At 42.3% G+C, this 22,516-nt stretch overlaps 1 long non-coding RNA gene across 2 annotated transcripts in view; it reads right to left on the bottom strand.

Moving 5' to 3' along the window:
- The window catches only part of LOC134417264 (uncharacterized), a 42,852-nt gene extending 32,310 nt beyond the window's left edge, over positions 1-10,542 (bottom strand). For both annotated transcript variants that reach the window (XR_010027538.1, XR_010027539.1), the window contains exon 1: positions 10,488-10,542. This is a non-coding gene — a long non-coding RNA (uncharacterized LOC134417264). The remainder of the gene's footprint in view (positions 1-10,487) is intronic.
- Between the last annotated feature and the right edge of the window lie 11,974 nt (positions 10,543-22,516).

Below are 22,516 nucleotides of genomic sequence, written 5' to 3' on the forward strand. Positions count from 1 at the left end.
TGATGAACCTTTTTCATCATGAGAGGTGGCATCACGACTTTGGGACAGTCAGGAGGGGATTTCTGCAGTTGTGGGATATGAATAGGCAACACATTTGGGCTCAGACTTGGTCTGAAGCAGCTCTTCTGCATCTTCTGCATCATAGAACCATAGAATCACAGAATCATAGAGCCATAGAATCATAAAATCATGGAGTGGTTTGGGTTGGAAGGGACCTTAATGATCACCTTGTTCCAACCTACCTGGAAAAAAAAAAGATATTACGTTGCTGATGGGATTTATTTGCTCATATTGGATTATATAACTAGTTAAATGCTGAAAGAATTGAAATCCTGGTGGTTTTTTTCATATTTTCCCCTGTGATTAGGAGATAGATAATTTTAGCTGTTTTACCAATGCCGTAATTTTCCTCCTGACACTGAGGTTACTCTATGCTCTGCTCATTATTCCACAAATATGAAATCAACATTAGGGTCAATATTGGAAATATTTTACTTTGTAAAACTTCATTAAATTCATATCACCAGATAAACCCTTGTGTATGCAATAACTTGGACTTGCACACAACCCATAAACTACTCATCTTTGATTGCCTCCAGACACAGGAGGCTGTGACCCTCTCAAACATCTTAGCACCAGAGGAATTGCCCTGCAGGTTTCATCTGCTGCAGGATGTTTCAGGAAATGTGGTGGAGGGTTTTTTTCCACTAACTGAAGTGTTTTGAAAATGTCATGAGACTCATTCTGCTCCTGCTCTAAGCACTAATTTGTTCTGTGCCAGTCATCTCAGTGAGGGTGACACCAGACCCCAGTTCCCCCTGCTTAGCTGAAGGAGTTCCCACTCCATTTTTTGTGGGGATTGTAGCTTTTTTACAGTGTAAATGTGTAATTATGTATATGTATATTTTATATTTTTTGTATATGTATATTTTTACAGGGTTAATATGTAATTATGTATATATTACATTAATGTAATCATGACTGATTACATGCTATTGACATGCCATAAAAGTTTTCCAAGGGCAACTTAACATTGGGTTCTTAATGAATATCTGGGCCTGAATCTGATTTTTCTCATACTACATTCACACTGGAGCAGCAGCAATGTTGGAGTGAGATTAGAAAGGATCTATGGGCTGAATCCTACACCCAAGTACAACGACGAGGAAAATCAGGTGAAGTGATGGATGTTGAACATATGGCAGCTGGAACCCGAATTTTGCATTTAATATTACGCATTTCAAACATTACTAAGAGAGTAAGCATTCATGGATTTGGCAATCAATAATGGGGCTAAGTTTATAATCTCAAGACTTAATAATAGAAATGCAAAGGTAATAATTTAAGGGGACTTCTTTATACCCTGCCATTAAAACAAATGTTCCTTGTAAGACATTAGTACAAGTGGGAAGAAATTACCATGCAGGGATAAGAAAATCAGACAGGAAATGTTCCAATGATTGTTTTAAAGATCTCTAGGTGAGGTAGCAGATAAACAGGGCTATGGAACTTCTGAGAGCTTGAAACCTTTTGCTTTCTGAGCCAGACTGCTCTTTCCACAGACACACTCCTTAAAAAATTAGGTACCAAAAGATTTATTGGTTGGAAAGGGAAAAAGTTTTAAAATAGTTTTCTTCATTTCTTTAACATGAAGCAACTCACAGTGTGTGTGTGTCCCTGTATATGAGGGCAGATTAAGATTATTCCATGCTTTGACAGAACAGTCCCTTTATAGCCTGCTTTAAAGTTTGGTTTAATTGTGTAAAATCTGGATTTTTGCTCCCTTCAATATGTGGAGACAATCTGGATCTTTTATTGTATTGGAGCTTAAAAATTCATCTTTTTTCTGTATCAAATGCTGTCATATGCCACATTAGGTGATATACCCCACACACAATAATGATCCCTGGTGTTCAACTTCCTGCAGCCAGGGATGTGTCGAACAAGGCTCTGCACACAATGGAAGAGCTCTTTAGGGTACAGTTGTCTAGCTTAGATTATGTGAAATTGCCTCTTCACGGATTTACAGAGGAAAATAGGTTTCTGCAAAGGCTGTTGGCTGAAAAGCAGCATGATAAGGAAGGAGATAAAGTAGCTGGCAGCAGAAACCTGTAGTATTTGTGAAAGGAAAAGCAAGGAAGCAAAAGAAGCAGCCCCGATGGAGGAAAAAATAGGCTAAGGAAGAGATTTCCTGTCTAGTGAAAACAACAGTCACTTGCTTGAGAAAGCAGAGAGGAGCAGACAACAACAGGAGTAATGTTTCCAGGGGTTCTCATAGAAATGGAACACAGAGTTTTCTTTGGCAAATGAATTTGCTGCAAGAGCCAAATGTCTTCAAAAACAGCTTATCCTCTGGTAGCTGTCTTTTGCTTAAACACCCTCAAAAAAGCATCTGTAAAGCACTGTGAGGCATGAAGCCATTCCAAGTGCAATCAGTTAGATAAGGCAGCATCCATTCTGGCCCAGTCACTTGTTCTAACAAACTTGGTCATTCCAAGCTTTGTGCAGGGGAAACTCCTGCCTGCCTCCTGCATAGCAGGGCATCATGGATTGGCTGTTCACCCACAGCCCAAGAGCTCAGCCCAGCTGCAAAGCCCAAAGGAAAAGTCCTGCTCTCAGATCTGCAGGGCTGACCTCAGAGCCCTACGTCTATGAATGCTGGGAAAAAGGAAGAAAGCAGCAGGTGGAGAAGGAGCAGTTCCCCACAAGCACGTGCATGCTGCGCCTGATGTTTGGTGGGAGGAGGGAAGAGGCTGAGGTACAAGAAAACATCATTCTCTAGAGTTTCGTTCCACAAGAAAGAGTTTTCCTTCACAGGCATACATCAAAATTCCCAGATAGCTCCATTTTAAATCCATCCCTTACAATGATCTGATAGAAATTAGTGAATGGCACAGAGCTGATGCCACTGCTGGATCTGTTCTTGTTTGGCAGCTTCCAGCCACACATGCAATTACAAAAATTCAAGTCCACTTGAGGCCTGGACATTGGTTTGCCAATTTGGCACCAGCCTCCCTGCTGTCAGGTCTTAGTTGACAAATAGTCTCAGTTTTGGAGTGACTCAAACATTTTATCTCTCATATGTTTTAAATAAATTAGGAAAGGCACATTCAACAACAACAAAAAATATACCAGAATAGTTTCATTATTACCTAAATGGATTGTAGTCAGAATCATGTATTCTATTTAATCCAAGACTAAGGTATGATTTCAAGAACAGAGGTGGGAAAAAACAAGAGTCATTTGAACCATGATTCTAAGGCTCTGCTTATAAGAAGACTTAAGCAAGTGTTTAGCTTCTCACTGTTCATGGGTTTGAAATGATATCTGGAGATCTGATAGAGTACAAGCCCTCACTTTTTACTTGAAATGGAATTTAATAAAAATCATATAGAATCATCATAGAGTCACAGAATGGTTTGATTGGATAGGACCTTAAAGATCATCTTGTTCCAGTTCCCTTGGGCAGGGACACCTTCCACTATCCCAGGTTGCTCAAAGTCTCATCCAACCTGGCCTTAGACATTTCCAGGGATGGGGCAGCCACAGCTGCTCTGGCAATCTGTGTCAGGGCCTCAGCACCTGCACAAGGAACAATTTCTTCCTGTTATATAATTACACTCCACTCTCTGTCAGTTTGAAGCCATTCCCCCTTGTCCTGTCACTCCAGGCCCTTGTCAATAGTCTCTCTCCAAAATTAAATGCATCGTTTTGGGAGGAATCCTATAGCTCCATAATGAGCGGAAGACGTTTTCTTATAAAACATGGACAATAAATAGCAATCTCTGTATTTTCACAAGTATTATACATTTCTATGAAATGGAGATGTGTGAAATTAGTTCTACTTTTTTGTAAGTTATCATTTTGAGTCTGTTTTATTTCCCCTCTTTTGTCTTAGTCTTGTTCGTCTCTGTTATAAGGATTTTTTTTCAAATATGAAACAAAAGGATTTATGCTTTCTTTAAGGATGGAAATCCACAGAAGCTTGACATTTATTGTAAGGTGGGCTAGGAGTTCACCTGGAGTTTATTTCTTTATATAAATTTGGATATGCCTGGCATTTCATGGGAAAAGGCTGGTGGTTTCCTGTCAGATAGGCCAGGGAGCCAGCACAGGATCATCTCCCCTCAGAAAGGCCACTTTTCTGCCTCCCCACCACATGCACACTTATCAGAACAGAAGATGTGTTCCCACTTTGCCCATTCCAACTCTCAGCAATCCACTTCAAATCCTCTTCCCCATTTCCCAGGGGATTTATAAAACTACCATAATCACACATGACCTTTGCTTTTGGATACCCCTGTTTCCAGGGCATGACATGGTTTTGGTGGCTATTAACAGTGTGATTGGAATGACTCCCTGTAACATCATTGTGGACAGGTTTATTTGTTCAGCACAGCAAGTGAGCGTTCAGCTCCTTCTGATTGTGCTCAGAACTGCCAAAATCATTCCAAAAATAACAGAGGTCCTAAGCATCCATAGATGCTTCAGTTTTAAGGTGAAGTTACTCTGTCAAGGCTTTCAATCAGAGATCTGCTTAATATCCTTTGCTTTCTGCCTTTTGGGAGTCAAAACAAAAATTGTGGGCTGAGAAGCAAAACATGAGTGTGTAAATCTTGGATGACCAGGACAGTTCCACACAGCTTGGAAGTCAATGGAAAAACTCCCCCTGACTTTGGTAAGATAGAGCTGAAGCTGCAAGCCAAGGAAGAGCACAAAGGACTGCCATGACAGTTCCTGCCTTCAGAGATTATAAAGGCAGTTTTGTAGGGGTTTTGGCTGTCCTGCTTCATTTAAGAGTCTATATTTGGCAGTGGAAAAGAGCCCTATTTAGAGAATTTTGTAAACAATGTTTGTTATAGGCAATGAATATTTTCCATCGCCTATATATAGTTATCTGAAGCTCTGATATGTTCAGGTCAAGAGACAAGAAGTAATTTAATCTTCCTTAGGTTTCATGCCACATTGAGCTGTTTTAACTGACCATGGAGACGCAGTTGTACTCTGTGAGCCATTTTAATGTGTGTGTCCCTAGAGTACTTTTGGGCATATCTGATTTACCAGGGTCACATTATTCATCATCAAATAGCTCCAGGCACTCTGAGGGACAACCTTTGCAATTCCACATCTCAAATGAGCTGGGTACAGCCTCGTGAGTTGCTGATTCTCTGTTAGGAAAGGCAACACAGAGACAGCCACACAGGCTGTAAACTTTTGGAATACACAATGCTTCTCTTCTATTCAGTAGTAGCACTTTAAACCTCAGAGTCCAAACTAAAATCCAGGGTATATGGCACTCCACAAACATAAAACTTAGATTTATTAAATGGAAAAGACTCAAGGTGGCAGCAAAGTAAATAAACATTTTCACACCATTTTATTGTATTATGAAACTCATTGTGTACGGTATCACTGAGGCAAAAATCAAATGTATTCAGATAATAAAATCATTCATAGGGACCTTTCTTTCCATCCAGTAACTCATGAAGTACATAGAGATTTCAACCAGGATGTGAAAATACAACATTACTCCTCTCCTGTTCCTTACTCCTCTTCCCACCCTGAAAGTATCCCACTGGAAGGGCCACATGCAACAGGGTCAGAGCAATGAGGAGAGGAGGCACTGAAGGGAAAATGGTGTTACTCTTCTTCTACTCTTCAGAAGAACCATTATTTACCAATCAGTAACTAATAAAACAATGTTGTGAGCCACAGAGAGTGACAACACTTTTTTACAGCATCATAGAAAGCACAGTGTTGGAAGGATCCTTGAATTTCAGGTCCTGGCCCTACACAGGACACCTGAGGGATACAGGTGGGGAGTATCTCCTGAAGCAGAGAATCTTAAGATTTTTTCTGAAGTCAAATGCTCCAGGTGCTAAACACACCATGGCAGCTTCCAAACAGCAAAATGCATTTGAATTTTTCCTCTCATCCTTTACCTGTCCTGCTTTTCAAGACAAGTTTTTTGAGACTTTCTAATGCTGAGTCTCTTTGGTGATCTGCACCTGAATAACTGGAATTTCAGGGATTATGGAATTGCATCATTTGGAGACTTCTATTAAAAGTAAATTGTATTATTATTGCATTGTTTGCTAAGGCCAAAGATATTCAGTTAGCCAATAAAGCAGTAATTTCAGGTACAGTGATGCTGAATCTCCTCTGTCACATGCAAGGCCCAACTATGGCAAACACTTTCAAGGAGAAATTCAGGATGTTTTTGTTTCTTCCTAATTCTCCTCCATGTGTTGCTCCGGGCATTGCGTCAGGATTGGCTATTTCCTCTCTTGCCTAACTCTGTGGTGGTTTTAAGGTTTACTTAAGGACATGCTGACCAGTTAGAAAAGATTGAGTTAAATTTTGTCAAGGTGCCCAGAGTCTTCCAGACCAGTGGGTGCTGGGAGGGCGGCAGAGAAAAGGACACTTATTATTTGCACGTGTACTCACACAGCTCCTCTCTGTCATGCCTCCCTTCAATCTTTCATGTCTGAAATGGGCACACATTTTCCTGGGATTAACTCAGATCCTTTGGACGTGAGGCTTTGGGGTGGGCAAACAACCTGGGCTGAAAACATCACTGAGCTGTCAATCATGTGTAAACATGGAGGATTTCACCACTGGCTTGGATGATCGCAAATTTATCCTGAATTCTCTGCATCTTGCAGGTAGTTCTTGGGAACTATCCATTGCTCCCACAAGTGAACTATCCAACCTCCTGGACTTGTCTAGGGATCAGAAATGTGCTGTACTTTTCCTGCAGCAGCAAGCAGTCAGAGCCGACTCTTGCCTAAGGATGCACACAGATCCATCTACATCAAACTTCCAGAACAGCACACTTTAAATATAATAATGGTCACCTCAGCGGGATCCTGGGACAATCACCAGGATCACAGAATTGTCCCTGGCATGAGCTGGTGTGGCATAGAAAAAGTAAAGGCAATCAAACTGCAATTTCTTGGAAAGGCTGAATATGAATCTCTGACCACCTGGAAGAGACAATAATGAATCCTCTTGAAATCCTGGTCAAGGCAGTGCATTGAGGCAAGGGGGACATGCCTGCCTCATTCTTCTCAGCACAGGGAAGTAAACTTCATTATTTTTCCTCTAGAAATTGTAGTGGAAACATCCCGAATTACTACTTCTAGCTCATGCCTTCAGCAGGTGAAAAGCAGCAGTAATGGGAGCAGCAAAGTGGGAGTGAATTTCTGATAGAGCAGTGACAAGATGGATGAACTTTTCCCAGCCACGTTTCACCTCCTAGGTCAGTTCCCCACCCATGAAGTGGGAAGAGGATGATGTACAATTGAGAAGAGCTGTGGTAGATTTGACCATGGCTACATGGCTGCTGAGGACAGCACCTGACACAAGCATCAGCTGATCCTTTGGAAGCCATTTCTCACCCTCTCCAAAAAAAGACATCAAGACAGATAAGAAACTCCTACTTCCCTTAATCAGGCAATTCAGTGACACTCAAAATTCTTTAACGCTGAGAAGGGCTGTAGCTCTGGACAGGTTTAAAAGAAAGATGAAAGCAGGCACAGCCACATGGAAACACAAATGACATCCGTTCAGAATTAGCTCTGCCCCTTTTATCTTCCTAAGAAGCCACTCTGAACTCCAACCTTTGGATTCCCTCGAGGCATTAGCTTTTCATTAGTAATGAATGGCTGATCGCATTATGACAGACAAATGATAGGTAGCCGGAGAGTTTACCAACATGCCTTGCACTCCCACAGTCACTGAGGGGGAGGTCTAATGAGCAAATAACATGCTGCAACTTTCTACATATTTCCTGTAATTGAGAACTCTTCTGTACTTTGTCTGGAATGCAGATGCCTGTCAGTCACAGGGTCATAAATAGGATTAGGGGCTGTTTCTGAAAAGGCAGGCAACCAGCTTTTGATGCTCAGTTGAAAATACAGATGTTTTCTAGTTGCATGGTTGTTAGACAGTGGGATCTCCATGTCTGTTTAAGCAGGCTTGGCTGATGGCTCTGCCCGGAGGCCCCAGGCTCGCAATGGGTGCAAATCCTATTAGGAGTGCAGATCCCTACTAATTTTTGCCGTTGCAATCAGCTGCAAGATACAGGATTAAAAACACCCTGAGAAATCTGATAAAATAATACAGTCTTTGAGAATTTTCACCTCCTCCATCCCAGCTATAGCCGCTGTGCGTGACAGAAATGTCTGAAAAAATAAAATTTACTAATATTTAGTTATATTTCTTAGTGCCACTGATCAATACATTCATTTCACCAGTGCAGTTAAAGAAAGTTTACCGAAAAAAGGAGGCATTCTGGTTTGAAGTTTTGTGTGTGCATTTAGGGATTTTTTTTGTTTATTTTTGATGCAGAGTATAATTACAGGCTGAATTGCTTGTGCAGAGACTGTAAAACTTGTATAACTTTTGCCAAATGGTTATGGTAACCAGTAGGCTCTGCCTCTCAGCTTTGCTGTTTTTCTGCTTGTCCCTCCACTTCCACATTTATAATAGAACTTATTTCTCTTGTCAGTAGAAGCTGTTCCTCCTGTCAAGAAATCTTGTTTTAGGGATATCATGAAAGAGCTTTAAGATGCCCATCAGGATGATGGCCTGGTGAACCACTTCATAAACATGCAGAAACAATCCTTCCCCCAAAAAGCATTTCCAGCCTCAACAGCCAGGATACAAGAAGTGTAACTAGGATGGGAGCTGCTGCAGTGAGGCAACTTCCTCAAGGTCACAGAGGAGATCAGACCAGGAATAAAACCTTCACCTCCTACGCCTCTCTGCTGGGCTTGACTTTTCTTTAGTATAAAGAAACCAGTGTTGAAGTTTATTGGTTTCATCCAATGCAAATTCCACTGGATCTCACCATAATGGAGGTATAGAGAGGGGAGAGATCCAGTTGAATCACTTTACCAAAGTTTGCAAAACCTTTGCATGGAATGCAGCTGAGTATAAAACCACCCAATTTCAGCAGCTTTGTCAGTATATGCAAACCAGGTGGAAGTTTATGTATTACATGATTAAATGTGCTCTAGATAAGCAGGGAGCCATCACCAAAATCACCCAAAGCAATGATGAGAGAGGTCATTGTCTCCCATTCATCTCTGCTAAGGTCACAAAAGCCTCCACGAAGATAAGAGGATGTGGTCAGTGCCCTGAGAGGCAGACACTCTAATTGCAGCCAGAACAAAAGGCCAGGGGATAAAGCACGAGGCAGGGTAAGGGACTGACACCGGGTGATGAGGATGAGGGCACAAGGTTAGTCAGCAGAGCAGTGATGAACAAGGCTGCCCGTGTCTCCTGCTAGCACTGGGCTAATCCTGATGCAGACAAGGTTCTGCCTCTTTAGGGGTAGCATTGTGAAGTGACTATACCCAAATGCACCCTTTTATCAGAGGACACAGAAAAACGCTTCAGAGGAATGGCTCATTCTGCTCAACAGTGTTCCTGTATTCTGAGATCACTGTCTGTCTCTGAGCCCCAGCCAATGCCTCTGTCTCACACACATATGTATTGCATTTGCAGTAACAAAGTAGGTTCTACCTAACTTCCAGCCCTGCTTGTGGATTTTATTTCCAAGCAGCTTATCACCCTCAGCACAAATTCATATATTTAGGCAAAATACATCTAACCATGTTGAGGTGGCAGCTGAGAGCGAACTTGGATATTACTATAAACTTATCCTTGGTTTTCCCTTGTTACATTTTAGATTATGAAACATAAACTTATTCAAATTTTGGCATCTGAGATACTTGGATGAGTAACCTTGAAAGGAAAGACTTGCATGTTTGCTGACTTTTCTCCTCACACTGGCCCTTTGCAATGTCTGTCGAAGCATCATTCAAGCCGCCATGAAGAATGGTTATGGTTTATCCTGTAGCTAAAAATTCTACCAAGGATGCACCAATCAGAAAAAACCTCATTCAGTTCATGTGGTGCTTCTCTGTCTTGCCCTGACATTTCATTTCTCTCAGCAGTATCTTTGCTCAATGAATTCCACTCATCATACACATTCAAACAGGAAAAGGGAATATTAAATTAGTATGGGACATATGAAGTACTTCATGTGAAGGGACTTTACTCACCAGTAGGTGTTTCAACACACCATTACCAGCAATGAAGATCTAAGACATGTCCAGGAATTATTTTTATGTTGCCATTGGCAGAATGGGATTGACATTTCAACACCTCAGCTTTGATTCTTGAAGCAGTTGCAAGAAAGGAGAAGGGTTGACCTTACCGAGCGTCCCGGCAAGCTGGCCAGCACCGCTGGCAGCTCGGGGGGCACTGTCCCACTCTCGGTGTTTGGGACAGCGCCTAAGGAGAGAGCACCCTGCGTTACAGCAGCGATGCTTCCTTGCAGAAGGACGAGGCTGCCTCAGGCTACAACCAGCAGGAAATAAAGAGAGCGCGCTCCAGTTGGGGCAAGTCCCGGTTTAACCTAGACCCCAGGGAAGCCCACCACCGAAAAGAGTGAGAAAAGGGTTACAGCAACTTACGGAAGGAGGGGATACAGGGGAGGAGCCCGTCCTTGGGCGAAGGAGGATCCAGAGGGGAGTGGGGTACAGAGGATAGACATAAGGGAACTACCAATAATAACAACCTGGAGGAGGGGCCCCGGCCCCTGAGCCAATCACTCCGTGCCCTAGACAGAAGTTTCTGGAGAAAAAGGTGGTGGCAGAGAGTGACTGTCAGGGCACTGGGGCGTGGTTTAGAAAGAGATACATTGATCTCCCGGGAAACCGGGGAGGAACTGGGGTAGCTGACAGTGGCAGCGAGGGGAGGGAGAACCGGGGCAGAACCATTACAAAACAGGGGGGAACGGAACAGTCCAACACAACACAAGAGATACATATCTCAAGGCAGACAGAAAATCAGGACCAGTCCCACCTTCAGAAGTGCCAGTTCTCATTACCAGGTTCTCGAATTTCCCCAAATCTCAACTTTTTTTTTTTTCTTTCCTTTGCTGGGCTCCCACAGCCATGAAGACACTGAGAGTCTGTTACTTTGGGTCTGCCAAAGCCCAATTTTTACCTCTTGTTTAAAAGCATCTGTGGAGCAAATAGATGTCGTATTTTTGTGACCACAGTAGCACTTAGAGATAATGACTGATAAGTGCATAAAAACATTTAGATGCCTAGGCTTTTTCCTAAGGAGATTTTTGGACAATCAAAATTCCTCCTTCCATCTCTGCTGCAAGCTCGTTTTGCTGCAGGACAATCAGCCTCACATAGAAACAGTGCTTACCATTCCCATATATTTCACATCCCCTGTTGTGTTAGGTCTCAAATTCCCAGTCTTCCAGGGCTTTTCTCCTTTTTGCTTTCTCCCACCTCCCTCATCTTCCTTCTCTTTCTTCCTGTGGCAGAAGCATTCTGTAACTTCTAGCCTGCAAGTCAGTAAAATTCAGCTTGAGGCAGCATTGCCAAGAACCTCTCAGCTGACTCTAACTGCAAAATGCCATTTAAAGCACTGTTGGGCAAAAAGGAGAGACCAACTATTCAATTTTGTTTTCTTATTTACTTATCTTTGTTCATTTGTGCTCACCAAGCAGAGCTGAACTCACTCCCAGCTGTCCCCACAGAAAGGCACAGGTCTCCCACACAGAACTTGTAGCAAATCAGACAGAGCCATGAGGATCTTTCCAGCATTTCTGGGAAGCAGGACTTGTTTGTATGGGGATGAATGAAATGATCCTCAGGTGATTCTCCTCACTTCTCATAACAGCAAGGTGTGAGCCTGTGCTTGCCGTGCCAATGTCTTGGATATAAACCACAGAGCACAAGTGGAGCCCTGCAGAAAGTCTCCTTAAGAAGAGGTTCTTTGTTTAATTGTGTCACATAGACAATGGAAATTTAGTGACTCAACCACCAACAGGGGTGGGCCAAGGTAAAAATTGGTAGTAATCACCAAAGCTGTGTCATGAAAGAGTATGGGAGGACAAAGAGGGAATTAATAATTTATGTATTGGAACAAGAACAGGACCCAGGGGCTGTGCAGCTCTTTCAGCAGTCCTGCATGTGTTCATGAACATCTGTACCAAAAGACTGGCAAATATTTAATGCATTAAGTCTCCAGAGGACTGAAGGTGACACAGACCTCACTGTGTTTCCTGGCCTCCAGACAACACGTTTTCAGAATCAGAAGTTCTGTCTAATGTCAGCCCTGCCCAGCTGCAGACACAGTTAGAATCTCTCTTACAAAGCTTTCCTAAATGTGAACATGCATCCTGACAGGGGACGGTTCCCACATTTTCAGCTTTCCTTCCTGTGAAACCTCTGGAAATCCCCACTACCCATCTTGAGGCACCTGGGACATCAATGACATCAGTGCTGATGCTCAAGAACAGCAGGAATGTCTTCAGGGAGCAGGGTGTTCTCTGTCATCTCAGAGCCATGAGGAAAATGTGTCCATCCACAGACCTCTCAATGGGCAGTGATCACTCGGGGGCTCTATAATAATTTTGGAGAATAATTCTCCCCTCTAGAGGAAGAGACCATCCAGAAAATCTCAGACCAGCCCAAGCATGATATGCCATTTTTCACATTACCAGAGGGAAGACAGGGAAGTTAGATCAAAGGCTGGTTCTGCCATGCTTCTTTCTAGTCACTGGAGCTGGGGGAAATGTATTCTTATTGCATTAAAGAAGCACACTGCTTGTGCTCCAGTGCAAAATGGGACTGACACTAGAGGACTGCTTCTCTAACATTGTTTGTGCCTCTGCCTCAGCCTCTTTCCCTCTGCTATTCTCAAATGAACACTAATCTGAAATAATTTGTTGTCCCCAATATCTGTGTGGTTCCATTTGGATCTGGCTGGGATTCTTGCACCCAGGACTGCATCCTATTCTTGTACTTACAATTTCCTATAAGGGAAAAAAAAAGCCCTATTTTGTTTTTCAGTAATCCCCAAAACATTTTGTCTGTAAATTCATGCAAGGACTTTGTTTGTTTGTGAGCAAACACACTCCTAGCTAATGATCACTGCTTTCAGAGAAAAAGTGAAAAATATATCCAAAAATGGGAATATCACTTGGGGACCTCCACTTCACTGGTACTAAGATGTAAACACTGAAGACTTTTGAAACAAGTAGCATTGGAAAAGGCCAAACGAGCTCCTGACAGGTAAAATGAGCTGATGAAAGGCACAATGCCCCACAGAGGTGAGCTTTATAGAACGGTAAGATCATTCTGACTGTTCACCTGGCCAGGTATTCTTTTGATCATTCAAAAAAGATAAAGTAATATAAAATAGCAGTGAAAGATACTGTGTTGTCCATGCCTTACATCTAAGAAAGCACATTTTGCAGAGTACTCACACAATTTTCCTTTCCGGAACTCTGGTGGATCTGCATTCAAGCACTCTCAAGTGGATGAAAATTGGATAAAGTACTACAAGTAATGGGAAAAAAAATGTATCTGGCTCTGTTTCAAGCTGAGAAGCGGCCTGTAAATATTCACCAGAAAGGAACCAGTGTTCAGCTAGGGCTAGCTAATTCTCTAATTAATTAAATGTAACACACATTATTATTGTCTGTCCACTTAGAATGCAGTTAGATTTTGATCTTTCCTGCAGGATTTCCCACATCTGCACCACTGTGTTTTGTTTCCTTTTTGCTCCTGGCTACACTGAGAGCTGGTAAATTAGAGGGGAGGAACAGCTTGAGAGACCCAAGCAGTTCTGTACCAGTCTGTGCTGGCCACCTGGCACCTGTTTCCCTCCTTAGTTTCAACTTGGGTCACTTTACAGAGCCATAATCTGCCTGTATCTGGGGGAGGCTGCTGCTTGTGGGTGGCTGGGAGGACAAGACTGTAACTCAGGAGGACAAAATCTTGCAGTTGTTTGAAGGATGGAAGGCCAGGCCTTTATCCTGCTTCAAAGAGGATGGCTTTGAGTGGAAACTCAACTTCTCATTCTAAATATTCCTTTGAACTGAGGAATGAAAAGCGCAGTCTGCTCCTAAAAATAACATCCTTTTATATTTATTTCTTTTTTAAGTCCTGAAGAAATCTATTTCTGCCCGAGCCTGGTATCTCCTTCACTTTTTAGCATTGAAAATTCTTTTATCAGAAACTCAGGTTCAGGAAAGAAAAGATGGAATTGATCTCATCGAGATGAATTCCTGGATGAGTACCTCTACTGACTTTTTTTTACCTCCTTCATTTCTGCTCTGAGTTGAAGGCAATGTCCTCATGGTCTCTTTTTTTCACTGCTTTCTGGTTCATGGTGAAGATGGGGTCTCACAGCACAAGTACAGGGGAATTTTGGGAGGAAACTAACCTTGAAGAGCCAGGATGGAACCCTGAACAACAAAATGTGAATAGTATCCCTTCCCATGGCATGGGTTTTGAACAAGATGATCTTCAAGGTCCCTTCCAACCCAAATCATTTTATGATTCTCTGAGGAGTTTCTGACTTGAGAAGGAAAAAGCTGAAAATGGCCTATTTAGAAAAAGTGGTCTATGGAAATGACTTGATTAATGTGTTAATACCAATGGAAAAAAAAAATATATATATATGACAACAGCTCTCAAATGCTTCAAGCATGTTTGTGTTATTGCAAAATTGGCAGCTTCTGTGGTATCTGAATGTTCTGAATGGCCACATGGTCAAAATCTTGAAGCTCCAGTGCATAATAAAGTGTCATCCCTTCACGAGCAGCTCTGCGTAAGCAAGGCCTATTTTTTTCTCATCTCTGTAGTATGTTTTTTAAGAAAATATGATGGTTAATTAAAAATAGATATCTTTTCCATATGGTCTGGAACAAAGTTTTGGATAAACAGAAGACTGAACCATCTGGAAACAACAGATGGCAGTGTTTTAAAGACAAAAAGATGAAAGTTTGGATAACCCGTGCTGGATATCAGCAGGGACAGGATGGAGGCAGCACACTTACATCAGCGAATTCAGCTCTGCCATATTTCTGTGGGACAGAATGTAGTCCAAGGAGACCCTGTTTTTAAAATGAAAAGGAAGAAAGTGAGCTACCTGTCGTACTCCAGCAGCCAAACACAAGGTCTCCAGGTATTTAATTTCAATAGTATCAATTATGGCCATAAATAACATCCCTGGAGCATTTGGCAGATGAAGAAGGGTTTATACTACCATCGCAAAAGCTTAACCCCATTTCTCTTATCTATTTCCTTAAAATCCTGGGAGAACCACTCTGAAGAGAACAGGGGCGGGAAATGTAAAAGGAACATAAAAAGTTTTGAATGCATCTGGTAACTGTGATATGTAAAAAACAAACAAACTAAATAAATAAATAAATAATCTACCCCATCCCTTTAGAGGTACCACATTTTTCTCTCTACTTATCATGTTATATCACATATCTGCCATGCATTTAGTCATGATTAAAAGGCCTGCTCCTGAAAGCTGAGATAAGTGTAAATTCATTCCTTACTCATTCGAGTGAAAGCTCCCATGGCAAAGGGAGAGTTTGTCCCAATTTCTGTAGCAAGCTGTGTTAATATTAACAGGCCAGGCCAGCACAAGGACTGTCTTGAATAACACTTCCTTCCCTCACTACAATGGTCAGCACCATTTCTGAAACATTTTTTGGTAGGGGATACCCAACACATTGCAGAGAAACTTCTAAGGCAGAGAAGGAATCAACCTTTAATATTTCTCTCTGACAACCTGTATTTCTTTTTAGAGATGGAAGAATTCAACAAATTGTGCTGTCCCCCAGTGCCACCTACAACAGCTTTGCCAGCCCACCTTCAAACACCCAGTTCTGCTGAGCAGGTAGCACTCTCCAAATCCTTCCCTCAGATGCACTGACATCAGGATTCCGAATAACACAAGGCAGTTGTGCAAAGGGGAAGGGAAAAAAAAATCCCTGTGTGCCTTTTTGCACTTCCTTCATCTCAGTAATGCAGCATAGCTCTGTTTCTGCCTTAGCTGGGAAAGGCTGGACACAAATTATCCTTTGAGCTTTGTCTCCCTTGGCAGAGGCAGAAACAAAGCTCTTGTGTTTGTAGTATTTTATTGCTGTTTTATTATTTGGGCTTCACCTTCTTTTTTTTTTTTTTTTTTTTTTTTTTTTTAATGCATGGCTTTTTTGATTGTTACACTGGGTTTATGACAATTTTTGTTCATGTGTTGCTGATATAAGCTCCCGAAGCTCCTTCCAGCTTCACGTAGCTTTGAGTTTGGAAATCACACAAACCAGGGATACACACAAGCACATACTAAAAAAACATCTTTCCTGAGCAGTGTTGGGAAATTCAGGTTTACTGTTATTAGCAAATTGTACTGAGGACAGAGGCAAATTTTATGTTTTAATAGAAACTTGTGCACAGTGTCATATCGGAGCTTCTTCTGCATTTAATGCTTACCATGTGCCACAACAGGCATGTAAATGTCACTGGTTTTGTGTTGTTTTGTCTCATTTCCAGAGCTGGAGGTGTCCCTCAGAGCTCCCTGAAGTTTCCCTGGGTTTTACACAGGAAGGGACCAGGAGCAGATGGGGAGCGTGCCTCAGCAGTGACAGCACAGGATCTGAAATTTCTTGTTGGATCTTGAAGGGTCTGCTCTCACCTCTGCTTTGGTGATTGGTGCCAGAGTCTGAGAGGGCAGAGCAGGTGGCCGCTCCTCTCCACATCCACGGCTGTGCTGAGAACCCATGGGTAGCTGCTGGAATGAAAACCCAATAGGCTTTAGGAAACCCTTGGCAGCAGCACTGCAGGGGCAGAGCATCCCTTGGGCTGCCTGGATGGTTTGGCTGTGACTAATAGATTTTCCTGGGATCACGTTAGAGATGTTAGTTGTATCTCTATTTTAAAGGAGCAGAAAAATCCTCCAGCAAGTGCAGACTTCTTGCCAGTAGAGCTAAAACATCTAAATTTTTGCCAGGAATCAAAGAGATGTTTCCTCTTTCCAGTAGGTGAAATCAGCCCCTTGGAGTCAAAGGAGTCACACCACCAACAGGGAAAGTCAATTACAGGATAAGGAAGGACTCAAACACCAGGATTTAGAGGGTAATGCTGCTCAAATGACACACAGGCTTTGCTTAAGCATCCACTAGATCTCCCTTTATCCACTAATTGTGCAATTCATTCAAAAGAACAACCAGATTGGTTTCATCTGTTGCACATTGTATGGGCCAAATCCAGGAAAATATTTCCCTTGGCTCATCCCAAGAAAAACATTCACGCACACTGTTTATTTTGATATTTTCAAATACTACTTCTATCTTATGTTTAAGCTAGATATTCTTTCAAACTTGCTCCTCTGATTCCTTGTCCCTTTGGTATCACTTAATTAGACCTGGTGACTAATTCAAAAGGAATTATTTATTTAACAAATCCCATCCTTTTCCATCATAAAGCATCTACAAGCAAAACACTTCTTTTTTTCTCTTCCCAAATTGGTGCTAATTAAAAATTATTTACAGACATTCAGAGCAGAATTCTTTGCCCTTGTGTTTCTTTGAGGTGCACCATCTCTGCAAGGACGTGCCATACAGGCAGTGATGCCTGAGTGGCTGACATGGGCAATTCTGTTACAGCTTGGAATGGAAATTTTTTATGTCCAGACACAGATTCTTTGCAAAAATAGACTAATTAACAGTGCTAGATATCTCTCTGGCATTAGGTTCTCTCACCTGTGCTTCCCCAGGCCCAGGCAGAGGGCCTGGTCCTGTGCAGCTCAGGAAGGGCTCCACGTGGTTTGTCCAAGCAGGTGTTTGTCCGAGCACTTGCTTGTGCAAGCAGTGGCAGGGGACAGCTGTGAAATGCTGTGTGACCGCAGCCTCCTATTCCCTGGCTCCTTTCCTTCCCTGGTTCCAGCTCCCTTCACTCCCATGTCTTGTCCTCTTACTGGAGGGAGAGAAAGCGGAGAGAACTGGGTTTGCCTCTTCACATCAGGGGCCCACCCTCCTCCTCTTGTCCCTGCAGCGTATGAGTACCTGAACACACATCTGCAGCGAGGCCTGGTAGGTGGGAACATCCCTGTTCTTTCCCTTGGCGGCCCTGTACCCCCTGCTCCAGCAGCTCAGCTTCCTCTCTGCTCCTGGCTGACCTGCTGCAGGACCACCAGGGAACAGCAGACCTCCACGGAACATCTGAGAAAAGGCTTCTTTTGTTGGACATGAGTGAGTCGCTGCTTTTGAACCTGGTAAGGGAGAATTAATAGATAGAAAAACTAGCAGGTTTTTGTTTGTTTTGGTTTGTTTTTTTTTTTTGGGTTTTTTAGTTTGTTTTTTTTTTTTAATTAAAAAAAAAAAAAAAAAAAAAGAGAAAGTAGGGAACCATACAAACCTGCTGGGGTTACCTGCAGCAGGAAGAACCACTGCAGTCTATAATGCACTACAGGCACAGATGCTCCCATACCAGTGCTGCTGCAAGGGTGATGTGACATTACAAACCAAAGCTGGGCACTCTAAAGCTGAGGCAGCCCCAGAAACATGTCACAGAAAGGAGGGCAATAAAAGAATGACCACAGGACCAACATGCATTTGCTGCTGGCCCTGGGATGGGAACCTCAGCACAGGAACCACCTATACATTCCGCTATCCCAGTTTGCTCCAAGCCCCATCCAGCCTGGCCTTCAACACTTCTGGGGATGGGGCAGCCACAGCTTCTCTGGGAAATCTGTGCAGGGCCTCACCACCCTCACAGGTAACAATTTCTTCCTTATATCCAATCTAAACCTGCTCTCTGTCAGTGTGAAGCCATTGCCCCTTGTCCTGTCACTCGAAGCCGTTGTCAAGAGTCTCTCTCCATCTTTCCTGTAGGTTCCCTTCAGACACTGGAAGGCCTCCGTTACAGCAGGGATTGGGATGAGATTATCTTTAAGGTCCTCTCCAACCCAAACCATTCCATGATTCCATGATTTCCACTATGTGTGTGCCCACCCAAGTCACTGATCAGAGTCTGCTCAGCTTCAAGGCAGCCTTGCAGGCAGGTGCCAGCACCAGTATCTCATCCCAGCCAGGTCCTACACATGGTAAACATAGACACACCGTCTCTGCCAAAAATGCCCTTCAAAAAGCAGGCTCTTTTAAAGGAATTCAGCACCTTTGCAATAGTTTTCTTGGGCCTTGGGTGTTTTTTTCTGTATGATTTTAAAAGGAGGTTGACCACATATTTTGAGAATAAGTTAGTCAGCCCAGTTTTGGCAAAGGGACTCAGGAAATCACAGAGAGAGGAAGCTGGGAAGGCGAGCAGACTGCTCTCAAAAACTCCTGTGGAAATTGCCTCTAAAATACCTGCCAGAGGGGGTGACCACACAGGGCTTGGAGATGGTCCCACAGGGCTGAGTCTCAGCTTTGGGAGTTAGGGAAAGAGCAAGATGAAAAATATTGACTTCCCCTGAGCCTGGAAGTGTGAGCAGAGGAAGGAGCGGTGCTCCCAGATGTTCCCTTTTCCCTTCAGCTGGGTGTCACAGATTTCCTGGGATGATGATGGGACGCAGACCTCGCGGATGTTGCTGCTTGTCTGCCGGAGGCTTCTGTGATAAATAGGTCCAGTGAAAAAAAAAAATCACTGATTTCAGCATGACCTCTTCTCATTCATTTCCACCATAACAAGGGGGGGCTTCTTTTGGTGGTGGGTTTTATTTTGTTTTTTAGAAGATGGTAACTTTTTAGAAGATATTAACTTGGGCAGAAGTAAAATAAAAAATGATAATAATAAAAAAAAGTAATTTCATCCCAAATGAAGAGCTTGGCCTTATTTTGGCTCTCGAGGTGCTGCAGTGTCTCCCAGGATCTGGGCTCAGCTGGTTTGTGCCTGTGCAGGGGATGTGATCCCTGCCATGACACACAAACTGATAATAAACAATAAAACATGCAGCACACGCAGAGTCAGAGGAGACAGGCAGTGAGAAATAAGAGGCTTGAGATATATGGGAAATGTAAAGCTTGTATCTTTTAATACTTCTTCACAGCATTAGCTTCTGCTGAAGGATTAAGCTGATGTAATCTCCACTAAAGCAAAGAAACTAACAAGCCAGTCATAATTAATGTATTTTCTTGGTTTTGGAGAAAATCCCAAGTTATTTTTCTTCAGCTACTAAGCCAATTCCAAGGAAAAACTCCTGTCAGTGTCAGTTAGGTGAAGAGTGTTCCTGACTGAACTTGAAGCCATGGACTAGATTTCAGAGTGCTTTCTCCTCTGATGTTTTGTAGCTTGTTCTGTGAACCTGTGTGCAATTCATGTCCTGCCCCATGAACATGCTGGACATGATGATTTTATAGGTCCTTTCCACCCTAAATGATTCTATGACTCAATACCCACCTCCTGTAGATTGAGTGCCCTGGGTATGTGGCATTGCTTTTCTTCTGCTTTCTTGCTCCATCTACTGGAACCAGTTCTACATGTCATTGGAATGAACAGTGTCAGGGGTATATTTATTTACTCTTGTCAGGAAAAAAAAAGACAGAAAAATGAAACCTGTTAATCCAGTCTTTACTGTTGATTTATTTTGGTTTTATAGCTAAGTCCACATTTTGTAAACTAAATCTCCCCCCTTTTCAGGCTCTTCATCAGTCCTGGCAGTAGGAATACAATTCTAGATCTAAATATCCTCAAAGGGCTATGTCCTTACTGACCTTCTGTGTTTCCAAACTCTTATGAGAATATTTTGTTGTATCGCAAAAGATTAGATGTAGCAAAATAACAACAAAAACAAGTCAAAATCCTCTCCTAGCATCAACAGAGGATGTTTTGTTGAATTTAGTTGAGATTTGAGTTGTACAAGTCATATATAGCTGTTGCATTAAAAATAATGATCATTTGAAAAAAGCTTCGTAATAGATGGGGGAAAAACTAGATGCCAGAGGAAACCTTAAACCACACCTGCAAGATTGAATATAAGAGTATTGTCATGTCTGTTTGACCCTTATTTAAAGTGGCTACTGGAAAAGCTCTGGGAAAATAATCCTCTTAAGAATTAGCTTATTAGGAGAGGACTCTGTATAAGTGCTGAGCAGAAAATGTTAGAATATCTCTGTGTATTTGTGCAAGGTTTTTGCTTGGATTTCTGCTGCCTTTTGTGCTTAAAGTGCATCAGGAAAGTCAGGAATCACTGCAGAAATGGACTTTACCTTGTGGGGCAGATTCAAGTAGGGTTGTGATTTCCCTTTAAGCAGAGAACAGCTTCCTCCAGCAAAGAATGAGGCTGTGGACTGGAATAAGACACTAGGAGGCTCTGACATACCAGCAAAAATTGTGCAGATGCCCTCATTATCCCCACAGCTTCATGGAGCTCCTCTCCTTGACCATTTCCACCTTCCTACCTAGCTTCCTTCTGGTCCTAAAGGCACAACTTTCACTGTCTTTACGAAAATTGCATGGTTCAGTTGGAGGGCTGCAGTAGCATTTCCAAGCTGTTGGATCACATTGCTTCCCTGTTAATCGCATCCCTGAAGTTACTGAAATCCGACACTACAATGTTAGGTAACAGGGAGCGTGATATAAGGATTGATATCTGTGATATAAACTGCACAGGTTTAACCAGATGGTGGAACATTATATTCCTTATATATTTAAATATTCCTTATATATTTAAATTCAAGGATGATAGCTTTCAAAAGGGACTAACAGTTGCGTCTGCCCTAAGTCCTTTCCCATGGAAGCACAGTTCTGAAAATCAAGTTCACTAAAGCTAGCCCTTAACACCAGGATGAATTCAGACAAAATTTGCCAGTCAGATTTGGAGAGTGATCCTGTAGCTGGAAAATGCAGGGTCAAATCCCAAACTGCTGGCAGTGCACATTTTCCACAGTGGGACTCACTGAAGGCCACAGCAATGGAAGTTTGCTGGGGATGCACATTTTTCTACTGCTATCCTAGTTTTTCTACCTAACTGCTAAAAGCTGCACATGGAATTGAACAGAGGAAAAAAAACCCCCTTAGCTCAAGGGGATACTGAAGCCAAAAGAAAGACTTCCACTGATTCCAGTGAGGTTTGAATATTCCTTGCCTCAGGTGATTGCATTAGAGACACATATGATTCTTTGATAGTAATAATTTTGCTTATTGAAGCTGTATCTATGGAACCAGGAGTGGCTTGGAAACACTGTGAATAGAGGACTTGTTTTTATTGAAAGTCCTAAGATCAGGAAAAATAAAGCTGCAGAATTGTGTCAACAAGCAACTGAAAATACACAAAAATAAAAATATTCAATTAGATCATTATGTACAAATAAAGAGTATTATCAGTCTGTCTCAGCAGTTGTTATGGAATCTGGTTGATTTTAACAATTCCTCTGTGGCTGGGAAAGAGGAAGCAAGGCACCCTGTTAATTAATGCAGCTATTAATAATTGAATAATCAATTAATAATTGAATTCATTTGCAGATGATGGGTAAAGGATGGGAACTGCAGGGAATATTCAGAGTTTTGGTGGCACTGGGGGATTTAGGACAGATCAAAACATGTTTAGTAAAAAACTTGTGCAGACCTTTCTTTGAAAAGAATGCATGCGGCTCATACAGACTCTATACTCGTTTTTTTGCGAAAAATATTCTTCAGCCTCCATTGTCTGTGGGCCTTTCAGATGAACCATGGACTGTTGG

This window comes from Melospiza melodia, chromosome 4 (assembly GCF_035770615.1).
Source record: "Melospiza melodia melodia isolate bMelMel2 chromosome 4, bMelMel2.pri, whole genome shotgun sequence".
Classification (NCBI taxonomy): Eukaryota; Metazoa; Chordata; class Aves; order Passeriformes; family Passerellidae; genus Melospiza; species Melospiza melodia.